Below are 12,002 nucleotides of genomic sequence, written 5' to 3' on the forward strand. Positions count from 1 at the left end.
ATATGTATATGTAAATTTATCTCAATTGATTCAAAAATTTAAAAAATTTAGCCCTTCAAACCGTACAAGATTTTAGTCCAAGATCTTAGTTTAAGGACTACGCTAAAAATTTGGGCTTTTGGACGTGGATGTATATCTGCCCGCTTGCGATAGTTCTGATAATTAGCATAATTTATGAGCACTTTATTTTAACCTTTGAATCATCTTCTCCGACGTATATACATGAGCGAGCACATCGTAGTTTGTAACCAAGGTGCTTCTTTTTTATCCTAATATATATATAGGAATAAAACTCACATAGGGGCATACACCTTAATTTTAAAACAAAAATTACAAGTCCTTAAAGAGCCACAAGGTCTCTAAAAATACAACATTTGAAGAAAAACCTACAAGCCATTGGTTCTACCTATTACAATAAAAAACAAAAATAAAAGAAAAAGAAACCAAAGGAACAACCAAAAGCAAAAAGAGTAGGTGTTGGCAAAAGGATCCACCATGGAAACGGAGACCAATATGGCTAATCGAATATATATTTAAGAAGTACACTTATCCTTATATTTTTTAAGTCCTAATAAGAGCTTGTTCAATTACTCCTTTTTTTTTTCATTTATACCTATAAATTTATATGTTAATATGATAACCACAAGATAATTCATTTATAAGCTTATTTTTCAATTCATTTTAATTACCATACTATTAATTTAATTGAGTTAGGTTTTAGCCAACACTAATCATAGAGAGTTTTAAACCCGCAACATATGAGCACATATATAAATCTCAACATGAGAGTATAATATTCTTCTTATTTAATAAGTCCAACTAAATAAATAAATAAATTTCACATTCATTTAACTGAAAGACAAAATGTTGTATGCAACAAGAATAAATATTAAAAGAATCGTCAATGCTTGCCTTTGACCTATATAATTTTGATGCCAATCTGGTTTTTGTACCTTAACTCGAGCATATAATAAACTTCTTTCTTAATAAGTCCATTTAAAAAAATAAATTACACATTTATTCAACTAAAAGATAAACTCTTTTATTCAACAAGATAAAATATTAAATGAATAATCCATGTTTGTCTTTGACCCCTATCCTTTTGATGCCAATCAAGTGCTTTGTACCTTTCAATTTTTATGTTTACATTCTTCTTTATTTTGCATACTCATCATTTAATACTAATATTTTTTGTTCTTTGGTAAAGTTGTGAGCTCTCATTTTGGCATTCTTCACTAGAGATTAGATATATGGTTTCTTCAGATGTCAAAGGCTTGCTATTTGTCATTAAATATATAAAGTGAAGGTCATTGGTTCCTTCGTATATCCCACTTAAGCTTTTTGTCTAATTTTTTCTTTTGATCTTCATTCAAAGATTGTGGTTAGGATGTAGAATATAGAGAAGGTAGTGAAGGATATTGGAGCTCCATGGATAATGCTCTTCTTCACTGAATCCTTTCTTATTTGTCCATTCAAAACTAGGGGTGTCAATATTTGACACGACACAAGAACCCGACCCGATTTCAAAACGGGTCGGGTTCAGGATCCAGAAATCGACACGTTTGAAAAACGGGTCGGGTTTGGGTTGACCCGACCGGTTGCCGGGTCAACCCGCGAACCCGGTTTACCTAACCGGGTCGGGTTAGGGTCGACCCGTTTGAACCCGGGTCAGTTCCGGGTCAGACCAGAACCCGACCCATGACCCGAAATTGACACCCCTATTCAAAACCCTTTTTTATTGAACTTAATATCTCTACTTATAATAACCTTAGAATTGTTTGGAGCAAATAATATATAGGCTGTAAATTTTTTTTCTTGATAAAAAGAGCTAGGAGGTTCTATTATCTATCTTGAACCTTCTTTGTTCAGAAACATATGCAGATGCAATGCTCCCTAATACATGTAAATGAAAAATATTTGCCTTCTCTTTATCCACGTTTCTTAAGTCATGTGACCATGTGATGATGAGGAGGATATGAAGTGGTTCATGCAAGTGAATCAGTGAGAGCAGAAGTAGTAAATGATAGTAATAGTCTAGTAGGTGATGTGGTTGAATTGGTATGAAAGAAGAAGAAGAGGTTGAAGAAGGTGGAGTAGGTTGTGGACTAAAAGAAATTCTTGGCATACATGAGGGAGGAATGAGAGTGACAGGCAAAACCTATAACAACCCTTTTTTAAAAATAAAAAAATTAAAAAAAAAATGAATTTCCAATTTGTTTCAGAATTTTCTATAGAAACATTGTTGTTTTGCACTTCTGAGCGCAACAACAGTATGAGAGCCGTGATGCCAAAAAATATCGCTGCGACACTAAAAATCCTATTCTACAATAATTCAAAATTCACTATGCAGCACAACATTACTAAGTCAATGACACCCTAATGCTAGGCACTAAAATGAGTTTTTACATATTTTTTTTTTCTCTTCACTCAGCCACCCTCTCTCTCTCTCTCTCTCTCTCTCTCTCTCTCTCTCTCTCTCTCTCTCACACACACACACACACACACACACACACACATTTTTTCATGTCAAATAAAGAAGGAAAGGAAGAGAAGAGGGGAAGGAAAAGAAGGAACGAGAAAATGAGGGTTTTTGTCACTATCTTTTTTGTCATTTTTACGAAAATTGCTCATATCACTATATGTGAATTTTATTCTATTCAAGTTTTCAAATATTTTGATTTTGACCATTTGATTTCTTCCAAATTAATTTTAACCAAGTATTTTCCTATTTAGGTTGGATTACATCAAGGATCATCCTTAAGTCCATATCTTTTTTGCTTTAGTCATGGATGTTCTCACTAGACATTTACATGAGGATGTACCTTGGTGTATGCTTTTTGCTAATGATATTCTTCTTGTTGATAAGCATAGAGAGGGAGTTGAAGGTAAACTTGAATTATGTAGGTCAACCTTAGAGTCTAAAGGTTTTCACTTGAGTAGATCTAAAATTGAATATATTGAGTGTAATTTTAGTAGCAATAGATATAGTAAGGGGATTGTGACTTTGGGTGATCAAGTCATTAACAAGAGTACACATTTTAGATATCTTGGATCTATTGTTTAGAGTAATGGTGAAATAGAGGGGATATTATCAGCAGAATTCATGTTGGATGGTTGAAGTGGAGGAATGCATCGGGCTTATTGTGCGAAAGAAAAGTATCCCTCAAATTTAAGGTAAAATTCTATAAGATGGTGGTGAGACCTGCAATGCTTTATGGTGCCAAATGTTAGCCATTAAAAGAGAAGCATAATACTAAGTTGAGTGTTGCAGAGATGAAGATGCTTATGTGGATGAGTAACTTTACCCTTAGAGATAAGATATGAAATGAGCATATATGTGAAAAGGTTGGAGTAGCTCCAGTGGAAGATAAGATTAGAGAGAGTCACCTCAGATGGTTTGGTCACATTAAATAGAGGCCTTCCAATGACTCGGTTAGGAAAGTTCAGGTTTTAGATTTGACTTATGTTAAGAAAGGTAGAGGTAGACCTAAAAAGACTTGGTTAGATTGACTGATGCATACTATTTTTTTCTATAACTTGAGTTCAGTAGTAGGATTTTAATGACATAATGGGCTTTATAGCTCATTATATGTGATCTAAATACTTTCAAGTTAGACAAGAGGATCAAAAGTGTGAGGCTTATGAGATATAGAATTCTTAAGGTTTTATTATCATTTTTCTTTTGATTTGATGTTCCTTTGTAGTCAGGAGTTGGTGGATAGTATGTTATAATTTTATGACTCTTGGCTATTATATATGATTTTTGAAAAAAAATTATTACAAATGTATTTTGATTTTTTATCAATAAATTTATTTTTGCTTGTATCTTATTATTACGATAAAATAGATAGCTTTAGTTATTATTATAAAAAGATAAAACATACATTAATTCTTTTCAATTTAGATTCTAGGGCTTCACAAAACATGTTGGGAGCATATAAAGGAATTGGGACTAGCGGAGTTTAGTTTATAGGAAAAAAAAGGTATTCATGAAATTTAACATGGGAAAATTTAAGGATGTGGCTAGTGGCAATATTGAACATTTATATCCTTTATATTGAGTGGCATAGCCAAGAAATACACATGAAGATGATCGAGGGCAAAATTTTGAGGAAGATTGGATGGAAGCTAATGATATCAGAGGCATCTAAGAGAGAGGTTGATGATATAATAATTGATAAGAAGAGATATTATGCATGGTTTTAGAAAGTAAATGATTAATAAGATATGTCATAATTAATAAAATATCAAACCCCAAAATGGTGGAGCTTATAAAATTTTATGTGGAGCATATAGAAGTAAACTCTGAAGTTTATATTAAGTTCACATTATTATCTTATTAAAATAAGGGTCAAGGTGTAATTGTATTGATTTATAAAGGGCTCAAGGGTTACATTAGTTGTGATGGTGGGCATCACCAATGACGACACCCACCATCACAACTAATATTGATGTATAGTGGCACCGATAAAGTTAATGACTAATGTTATCAACAAGATATATGTTTGTCATCACCATTAAGGTCAATGTCCATTATGACTCACCAACACTAACATTTGTCATCACCAATCAGGCTAGCAGCATCGCCATAGTAAAGACCTAACATCACCAATAGGGCTAATGAATAATGTAACCAATAAGACAGGTGCTTATTATCACCACAAACATTGTTGCCCATCGAAGCATACCAATACCAAAGCTCGTCACCACCAATAAAGCAGACAAACAACACCACCACCAATACCAATTATTGCAAATACAGTCAATGCTAATCAGCACTAACATCATTGACTCCTTGTGTTGCCAACTATGTTGATTGATGTCATCACAATTAATGTTGATGTTTGTTGTTACTACTTGCACTGATGCCATGGTAGCTAATATTGTCAACATCTATAATTGTCAAGAAGTACGTCTGAATGCATTTTCACTTTAAAGGACGAATTTTAAATGAGCTAAACATGAACAATGGTTTTGTTAAATGGCGTTCAACTCATTTAGACATAAAATAATATAATGTACTCATTATTTGTAATGCAAGATATTGAATTGTGTGATTGCAAAATTCTTAGCTTAGTTGGTAATTGTAATCATGAAATTTCAATTGTATTTCTTTTTCATGTATTTATTTTGATTTTTATAAGTTATTTATTAAAAAAATAAAATTTAATATTATTCTAGCTAAATTCAAGAAAAAAACAAGCCATACATGAACAAATGAATTCAAAACGAATCAAACACGAATATGCTATACTCAAAGAATTTTGAGCATGAGCCGTAATCAAATCTCAAATTTTCAAACGATCGAAAGCAAACACACTCAACCTCAACTTATTACAACACTAACTATGGCTAGCGCTTGTTATTTCAGCCAAGGCTAATGCACATATCATATACTCTTTTATAAAGAGAATGTTGTATCAGGTCAATCAAAGGCTCTTGATGATAGCTATAACACCTAAAAGCTCCTCTTTCTTTCATCATGGCAGGCAGTCATCCTCCATAATTCATATCAACTATATTGCTTTAAGCCTTTAACAGTTACACAAAGTGCATTCATCATTTATAATATAAGGCAAACAAATAAAATCATTTTAATTGACTCAAATCCTACGATTTTTAACCTTCTCCAAAATTTTCATGTAAATGACTTTGAACCGATCGTTCTTGATTTATTTTCATTCAATACTAAAATAATAAAAAATCTATTTTTCACTACCATAATAACTCCAACATAATATATGTAGTTATAAAGATCAAATATATTTTTTATTTGAAGAAGTATTAAGACAATTTATTAATGTTATCTTAATAATTTCTTTAGATAAAAATTATACCAAACCTTCGTAATAGAAAAATTGTTCTGTGCAAACACCAGACGGTTCAGAGACCAATCAGAACGCACCTCATTATCTGGTGCCCAACGGTATGCAGCACCAGTACCGAGAAAAAAAAAAATATGACGTATTTTGATTGGCCTTCAGATAATATCTTTTTTTTGGACATTTAGATCATTTAAGGCAAACTCACACACACAACGCATACACATAGACTCGAACACTGAACCTCTTAGTTGGAAGCCTAAGCTCTCAACCAATAGGCCAAAGAGAGTTATGTCCTTCAGATAATATCTGATATCCGGACGTAATAATTTATCTTCATAATAAGGTATAGAAAAAGCAATGAACTTAGACGAAGCAGCATAAAGTATAGACCATCTGGCACCAACTTTAATGGAGATGATGCAGACCAGCTAACTAATGAAAGGACCTGCCGCCGGCCGCACCAAAAAAAGCTTACAAAGAACAACGTACAATATATAGTAACCTCTTATTATAGCGTCATAAGTTCTATGACAATAATTTCCACATTAAAATTTGTTATGAAATTGAGTCCAATTTTAAATTAAATCAAGAAAAAACCTAAATGCATATCAGAAATGTTTTTTTAATAATAAATTCAAGCTAAAAATGATTTTTTAATATATTTTTTGTTCTTGCTCGATTAAAAAAAACTTATATTCATATTATCTCTTATTAAAAAAGTTATAGTCATATAGTCATATAGATTCCAAAAAAATTTAACTTGAATTATATATTTTATAATTAATATATATCTTTTTTAAAAAAAATTGATGTTAATTATTTACATATTATAATTATCTTGAAATTTATTAAAAGTTTTGACATATTACTTGATTTTCCAAGAAAAGAAAATATCTTGATTAATTATTTATCAAGGTATTTTATTGTATTTTTTCTTATGAATAGAACATGAAAGTGACTAGAAAGTGATAGAACATGAGGATATAAAAATACTAAAACGTCATGTCATGATTGTTCTCCAGTTCGATGTTGAAGGCTGTTGAATGCCCTGTTGTGGCCGGCAATCGAAATATATATAGGTAAATTAAGGTATATTATACACATATCACATATGTAAGACTCGAACTCAAAATTTTTAAGTTGGTAGCCAAAGCTCCCAACCAACAAACTAATATGAGCTGCATATATGATAATTTTTCAAATTGTGATTTGATTCACATAGTTTCTCAAAAATAAATTTGTTAAGTATTAACCTTTGAGTATTTTAACATCAAGTAATTACTAATTGTATAGTAAATAAATATTAATTATATATGATCTAATTTATGATGTTAAAAATTTTCTATTTTGTAAAATAAATAAATATAAATATTCTAAAATAAGATAATATAATATGATAATTGGTAAAGTATAATTTATCTATTTATTTCAAAATTTATAGTTTCTAGTCTTTAACACTACTCTTTAATTTCTCCATATCCATAATCGTTATTTCAATAAATCAAAATAAGTGATGTCCTTTATTTATTTATTATATTTTGAATATATTGTAAATATTTAACATGCATTAGATGAATGCCGTGCCATATATGTGTCCCATATTATTACACATTAAGCTATTATAAAATATTGGTGCTCGAATAAGCTTTGCTAACAAGTTAGGTCAGGGGTGGAACCAGGCCTAATTTTCGGGGGGTGGGGGGCAAATTTATAAGGCATATATGTCGGGTGTCCAAGAGGCCAGCGCCTCCTGGCGAAGTTCGACTGGTGGGCAATTACCTAAAGTCCATAGTATTTTAAAAATTTTACGGGGGGCAATTGCCAAAAAACCCTTGTAATAAAGACTAAAAAATGGATTAAGAGAAATAAATTATCTAAAAAATCATAGAAATTTTTTTAAAAAAAAAATTTGAGGGGGGGCAATTGCCCCCCTGACCCCAATGGGGTTCCGCCCATGAGTTAGGTGTCGTGTACGAGCAAATTTTTTTGATTCAATTTTTTTAAGGTTTTGTTTGAGACAATTTTTTTATTTTTTATGAGTCAGTTTTCGAGTATAAAAATTTCAAATTTCAAAAATTTTTGCACTAAAAAACTGCTTTATAAAACAATAAAAAAAGTTTTCGCAAATGAAACTTAAATCATATTCCCATAACTCATGGAATATATCACTCTTAATTTTTTTTAAATTATCAACTTAATTCATATAAACACATATACACACACTTATGTATAATTAATATAATTTATGACATAATATATCATAACGACATTAAAAATATATACATAAGATTTATAATTAATACATAATTTATTAATTTATATTTAAAATTACATATATATATATATTTTACATAATTATCTTGTTTGAAAATAATGAGCGATAAATTATAAATGAGCTTTCCATCATAGAAATTTCTGAAAAGTAGTAAAAAAATGGCAATCAAATAAAATTATGATTGTTGTATGTAAAATAAACAACAAAAAAGTTGCCTAAAATAGGAGAAATTATTCTGTGCGGAGACCGGACGTAGAACGCTATCCGGAGACCAATCAGAATGTGCCACGTCAGCAGTATCGAGCCACGGTACCTACCAGTACCGAGCTGCGGTACCGATCAAGGGGTCACATGGTGCATTCTGGTTGACCTCCGGACGACGTTCGGCATCCGCATAGAATAATTAATCCTCAAATAGACTATTAATTACTTGCAATCTTTCATTACATCATTGTCGTCTTCTTAGATTTCCTTTGGGACAGCATTTGACCACTGCTTTTTTACTGTTATAATCAAAATTATAATAAAAAGCTGTTTTAAAAACAATAAAAATAATTATCCCAAAGAAAACTTCAGTTCAACAAATGCCGTCTACTCAATGGTAAAACAAACTATATTTATTACCGATTAATGCTTTGATTGCGCGCATTAAGTAAGCATTTGTTAAGTTGTCTATCTTCATATTAAATTAGAATTAATAATAATTAATGAAAGAAGTTATATGCGTCACTCAATGTTAATCTTTATAGCTTTTTGCTAATTAGGTAAGCGATCATTAGCTCTCATTTTCCATCCATTTCGATGAATTAAAGTGTCACGTGAGCTAGTGGCCAATGCCACTGCATATGATTTATAATATTATAGAGAACCCCACTGGTCTTAGGCTTCGTTTGAGACGGCTTTTTTATTGCTTCTTAAAGCAATTTTTTAGTATAAAAATTAAACAATAAGAGAGCAGTCACAAATAAAGCCTTGGCTAAGTTGGTGGGCGAGTATTTCTGGGATCTCTCAACCCATGTTCGATTCTCCTCTCATAAGATACGACCACTTAAGAGGCCGGGAGAAAATAACTGTAGGTCCTGCTCCTATGAGGCTGGTTGCTGGTAGGCCCGCCGAGGAATTAGTTACGAGACCAAGGGCCTGGGATGGAAATGGGGAGGTACCCCGTTCCCAAAAATAATAATAATATTATTATTATTATTATTATGAGAGAGAGAGAGTCCAATTGTATGCAATAGTAATGGGATTGGATTGACTCTTGGGGTTGACGTGGTTTAGGTTCGTTGAATAAGAAAAGGGAGCAAATAATTTGATTCTTTGATCAAATCAATATTTGTCGGGGAATAGAATTAGATCTTTTTTAGGGTTTTTGAGGGCGAAAAATAGTTTATTGGAAGAGTGGAAAGGGCATTATGCAGTGGTCATAGAAGAATGACATTGATATGAGAGACTAATATGAGAATCTCTCAACTGGATCGAGTTGTAAGATCTAATAGGAAATCATTAAAATTTATTTTTATTTTTATTTTATTTTTTTCACGATATTTTTTTTTAAATAAGAAGATACGGTTACAACAGCAAAAGACCCAAAAATAAAATGAAAAAAGACAGAATATAACCAGCAGTGGGCTCAGTAATCGACCGATGCTCCCAGCATCCCTGAAGCCTCGCACGGACCATCCAAAAAGGTGCAGACATCACCCACAATCCAACCAAACTCTAAGAACAACACCAGAGGTTGCCACCAGCTCGACGACGAGAACACGAGCATCAGCCACATCATAGCCTCAAAATAACCTGGCCAAAAAAACCAGAAAGCCAACCCGAAGCAAAAGAGTGAAATTAGTACAGTAACCAGGAAATTTATCTTCCTCTCCGACCCCTCCCACGAAAACGGCCACGAGAAGCAACCGAGCAAACAGGTCTATCACGAACCAAAGTAAACACGTTTCCAGGATCCGAACCACCGCAATAGTCCGGAGACGCCAAGCCGCAATCCAAAAATTTGGATTCAAATTCTAAATCAGAAGACCCATGTAGCCAGTCCACATGGTTCCTAATATCAAATCCCGAATTATCAACCAAACGATTGGCAAAAGTATGCGTATCAACCAAATTTACAGGGACAACAACCAAATTATTAGACCATACTGAATTACCATTTAAAATTTCCACCCGTACACTTTCAACATTATTTCCCACATTCACAGCCGGTAAAAGAGAAATCTCGACATCAGGCGTCGAAGCCGCAGAAACATTATTCACAACCACAACAGAGCAATCAGCCACCGTCTTACTAACATTAACACCAGCAGGAGTTAAAACGGGATCCGAAAAAATCCCAGCATCAATACCAGGTAAAACGCCACCACCCAACCTATCAGAAAAAGCCAACGGAATAGGGGTTTCCAAAGCATCAGGAGATACACTCACGCACGGAGCAACCAAAAGGCCTGAATTATCAGCAGCTAAAGCCACCCCCTCACCATCAAATGGTTGAACAGAGACCAACACAGGGGAGACAGAAGGATCAACAACTCTAACATCAGCATTAACAGACACAACAACTGGCGGCACATCCACAAAATTATCCTCATGCGGAAAAACACTAGGAGATGAGGCAGCAATAGGAAGGTCAACCCCAACATCCCCCACACCACCATCAGAAACAGTATCGCAAGCAGGAACCAGAACATCCAGATTAGGCAAAGGAGGAGCAACAGGCAAACAGACCTCATTACCAGGACGACAGTTAGCAACACAATGACCAAGACGCTTACATTTGTGGCAAAATAAGGGAAACTTCTCCATAGAAACTTGTTGAAAATATCCTAGTTTTTCTGGACCAATCCAAATCGTATACGAAAATTTCTGTGTGATATCAATTTCCACCAGGACACGGGCAACGGACAGGCGAGACCCCAGCGCCGTAGCGTTATCAACCTTCAACGGGGTACCAAAGTGAAGCCCCAATCCATGCAAAATTCGGGGCAAGAAAAAATGGGTACGCAAATTAGGGAATGAAATCCAAATGGGAACAATAGGCGACTCTTCCCCAATGTCACTAGACGGCGACCACTTAGACACCTTCATGTAGCAATTAAAAACCATATAAGACCTATGACAAAACACCCGACTATAATCAAGATCGTTCTCGAGCTTAATGAGAACATGCGAAGAATACAGCTCAGTTACAGAAAAAACACCATTCAATCGTAGGTTGAAAAAATTTTTCCGAACCGACGCAAGCAGAGGCCGCCGCGACGGGAAGAAACCAACAAGCGAGAACTTAAATGGTTCGGCAAGAGAGAAAAATTCCTCTTCCGACACCAAAAACGCAGGAACACCACAAAAAGTAGACCAAGAAAGCTCAGGAAAACTACCATGAGAAGATCCCGCTAAAGCCTCCAAAAACGAGCAGGACCGAGCCATACCAGCCAAGAAACCAGGGTCCGAAGAGCTAGACACCGCCATACCAGCGGCAAAACAAAGAAAAAAGTGAGAAAAATTACCCACGTAGTCGGAAGAGCCACCGCCAGCAGCGACCGGGGCAAGCTAGGGCAGAGCCCTAGCCCAACAAAGAGAGCTCATCGCAAAAGATCGTATATGAATCATTTGCGAGAGCAGCAGAGAGTTGTATTTCATCTCTTCTGCCGCTCTTACAGACATATGGCCAAACAGAAGTGGTCAACAGGAGCTTGGAGACCTACCTCAGATGTTTTGTGTCGGAGTCACCCAAGTTATGAGCCAAGTGGCTAGCATGGGAGAATTGGTAAGAGCGTTAGCCCTGTGACATTGATAATATTGGAGTTCATGCAGTTGGAATGCCTGAGACCCCTTTTTGCCTTACTTCTCTGGCTAAGGTTTCCGCTTTGACTTGCCTTCCTTATATTTCATCTATT

Source organism: Dendrobium catenatum, unplaced genomic scaffold (assembly GCF_001605985.2).
Source record: "Dendrobium catenatum unplaced genomic scaffold, ASM160598v2 fragScaff_scaffold_1226, whole genome shotgun sequence".
Taxonomy (NCBI): Eukaryota; Viridiplantae; Streptophyta; class Magnoliopsida; order Asparagales; family Orchidaceae; genus Dendrobium; species Dendrobium catenatum.